This window comes from Myotis davidii, unplaced genomic scaffold, assembly GCF_000327345.1.
Source record: "Myotis davidii unplaced genomic scaffold, ASM32734v1 scaffold557, whole genome shotgun sequence".
Lineage (NCBI taxonomy): Eukaryota > Metazoa > Chordata > Mammalia > Chiroptera > Vespertilionidae > Myotis > Myotis davidii.
The window spans coordinates 1,532,685-1,536,576 of record NW_006289557.1 but is presented as its reverse complement, the minus strand read 5'-3'; positions in this window follow the sequence as shown (position 1 = coordinate 1,536,576).

The following is a 3,892-nucleotide window of genomic DNA, read 5'->3' as shown; positions in this document are numbered from 1 at the left end:
GATGAGGAGATTGGCCTGCATTAACCTGAATCACAACAGGTAGGCAGGAGTGACAGAGTCAGAGGAGGCGATGTGAGGATGGAAGCAGAGGTTGAAGTGATGCCATTGTTAAAAGGAGGCCATGAGACAAGGAAAGCAGACAGCCTAGGTGGAGAAAGCAAGGAACACGGTCCTGCTGACACATGAATTTGATCCCATAGGACCCATATTCAGATTTCCGACCCTCCAGAACTATAATACATTTGTGTTGTTTGGGTCACAACACTTGGGGTAGGTAATTTGTTATAGCAGCAGTAGAAACTCATACACTTAGTTACTTAGTTTACAACTAATATTTGTTTGCCAATCAGAAGTTTGCCAATTAAAGTAATTGGGTCATGTTATACTGCGCCCCCCCAAGAAAACCCCCCAAAAACTAAAGTCAACTTAAGTACTTAAAACACTTTCAGTGTGTTAAGTTGCCTGTACTCTGGGAGACACCTGGGAAATGAGCCAGCAGAGGGAAGAGCTTCTCATCTTCTGGGGTGCACAATCACTGGGCCAAATGGTGGGCAGAATCCCAGCTTTATTCAGTGTGTTATTGCTCTTTCTCCTGCTGTCTGGATATCTCTCTCGAAAAAAAATAAAATAAAATTCAATGTATGATGCTACTTCTTCATAAAATTAAATTTCCCATTAGGGATCGTGTTGGTGGAAGGTAAAATCTAGAGATTTGGAGGGTTAGGAAAATGGGTAAATGATGAGATAGACTTATTCTGGGAGCCACTAAGACTTGGAGCTGGAACCAGGGGGTGGGAATTGGAGACACAGACTCATTATGTGTAAGAATTTTCTAACAGTTCAAGTATTTCAGCAATGAAAAGAAATTTCTTTTTGGAGATGATGATTTCCCCTATATCCCAAGTATTCAAACAGGGATTAGGGAACTACAATGTGGGGAAGAGATTAAAGTAATGGATACAAGATATGAGGGGTTTTAGATCCCTCTAAAATGGAAAATTTCTATTATGACATTTATATTATTCGATTTCTTCTCTTTCCAAGGATATAAAGTGGCCACAAGTATAATAGTTCTTCCTCTCCACTCATCCATGGTTTTGCTTGCTGTGGTTTCAGTTACTGAAGCCAGCTGTGGTCTGAAAATATTAAATGAAAAATTCCAGAAAGAAAAAAATTTTAAACTTAAATTGCTCACCAATCTGAGTAGCATGATAAACCCCTACGCTGGCCTGCTCAGTTTGTGAGTCATCTATTTGTCCAGCGTATCCAGACTGTTTATCCTCCTGGCCCATTAGTCACTGAGTAGCTGTCTTGGTCATCAGATCCAATGTCATGGCATCATATTGTTTGTGTTCAAATAACCCTTATTTTACTTAATAATGACCCCAAAACACAAGAGTAGTGATGCTGACAATTCAGATATGCCAAAGAGGAGCTGTAAAGTGCTTCCATTAAGTGAAAAGGTATCTATATATATAAAAGCCTAAGTGACTGACTGACCAACCAGTAGCTATGATGTGCACTGACCACCAGGGGGCAGACGCTCAATGCAGGAGCTGCAAAGCTGTGGTAACTTGGCAGCAGCGGTTCTTGGATGATGCATCTGGAACCAGAGAGGAAAGAGCCCAATTCTGGGGTGTGTCAGCAGAGAACCACCCTCTTACAATATGGGACCCCTTGGGGGATGCTGCAGATTCCTGCAGGCCAGTCTGAGGGCCTCTAGTTCTATATAATGAAAGGCTAATATGCAAATTACCCCCACGGGTGGGAGTTCAACCAACTGGGAGTTAGATATGCACTGACCACCAGGGGGCGGCATGGACCATGGTGGGTGTCCTTGTGGTTGGCAGTGGAGGTGCTGCTGGCCCTGATGGGCCCTGACAAGAGCGGAGACCATGGCAGGATGGTGGAGCAGGTGAGTGAGTGCCACCAGGCCAAGGTGGGTGTGAGTGGAAGGCCTCGATCGCCCACAGATTGGCCCTGACCGCCGGCCAGGCCTAGGGACTCTACCCGTGCACTGGGCCTCTAGTATATGTATAAGAAAAAACAGTCTGCATAGGGTAATATCTGTGGTTTCAGGCATTCACTGGGGTCTTGGTACATATCCCCTGTGGACAAGGGGGGCTACTATAAATGCATGTATATAATCTTCTTACTTCTTATTCTCTTAGAAAATTACTTGCTTGCCATAGAAATCCCCAAATGCTACAGCATAGTGGTTCTTCTCATGTGCGATGCAATGCCTTGTTAAATAACATTTTTCTTAGAGAATGGAATTTAATATCAGATGTTTTTTGCTGGCCTACCCAGTGGGGTTATGTGTGAAGTCCACCAAAGTCCTCTTACTATGAGGTCTACATTCTAATACATGAGAAGCTAAGGCAAGTATTATAGGGAGACTTTTAAGATTGTCCTTTTTTTTTTCCATTAAAGTAGGTGCCACAACATTTTCCAACCACTAGGTTTTATGTGTACGAGACCGTGAAGGAGAAACCTTCTTCAGAGCCCTTCAGGGTCTGGCTGAAGTCCATGTTTGTCAGGGTCCTGCCATGTGTAAATCACACACCCAGATACATCCAGATTGAGCCCATCCATCACCTGCCAGTGGTGACGTGGCTGCACTGTCTGTAAATCTGGTGAAAATAATGTATTTGTGCTGTGAGATGACATCCCATAATGAGATTGTGATATTCCATAGCATGTGACTTGCTATTTGTGACAAAGATGAATTTCGCAGTGTGCATAGCTGCGGAGAGGCTGCTGGGCCTGGTGGACACGTATAAAAGAAAGGCCCCTCTTAGGCCATTCCATCACAGCTCTTCTCTACTGGAAGTAATTTCTCAAGATGGCCAGAATGAGTTGCCAAATTAAATTTTCTGTAAAGGGTAGCTGAGTATTTAGGTAAAGAAAACTCTAAAGGAAAAAAAATGTGTAGAATACATTCATCAATATTTCTTTTTTTAAAAAATATATATTTTATTGATTTTTTACAGAGAGGAAGGGAGAGGGATAGAGAGTTAGAAACATCGATGAGAGAGAAACATCGATCAGCTGCCTCCTGCACACTCCCTACTGGGGATGTGCCCGCAACCAAGGTACATGCCCTTGACCGGAATCGAACCTGGGACCCTTGAGTCCACAGGCCGATGCTCTATCCACTGAGCCAAACCAGTTAGGGCTCATCAATATTTCTTGATTGTATTTATGGTTTATGAACACAGACCCCATGGTCCACAACCTAAGTTAATGTGACCGACTCCTGTGCCCTCGGGGCATGTAATCAGTATAAAGTAAAAACTGTCTTTGTGTGTGAAATTAAATAACTGTGGATGTTCAGATTCTTAATCCCAGAGGCACGTATGGAAGCAGTTTTGAAATTCATCACTTTTTGGGGTCCTAAGTTGTCCTGAGTCTTTGCTACGAAAAGAACTCAGGTGCTTGAATCAGCAGTATCATCATCACTTGAGAGCTTATTGGAACTACAGACTCTTGGGTCCCATCAGACCTACTGAATTAGAATCTGCATTTTAACAAGAGTACCAGGTGGTTCTTATATACATTAAAAGCGCTGTTTGAAATGTTTCAGTTTGCTCATCAGCACTGCTTAGATTAGAATAAGGTGATAATTTAACACACATAATTCCAAAATGCATGTATACATGTGTATAATTTTTTTTGTATTTTGCAAAGCATTTTCATAATCATTACCAAATTTGAGCTTTCTGATAACCTTGTAAAGTATGTGCGTGCCATTACTCTCATCATACAGTTGAGGCACTTGAAGTTCATTGTGATTCACATTTTACCCAAGATGTATGCAGGGAGCTCAACTCAAACTCAAGTCTTTTCTCCCCAAGCCTAGTGTTCCTTTCTTATCATTGGTAGAGCATGT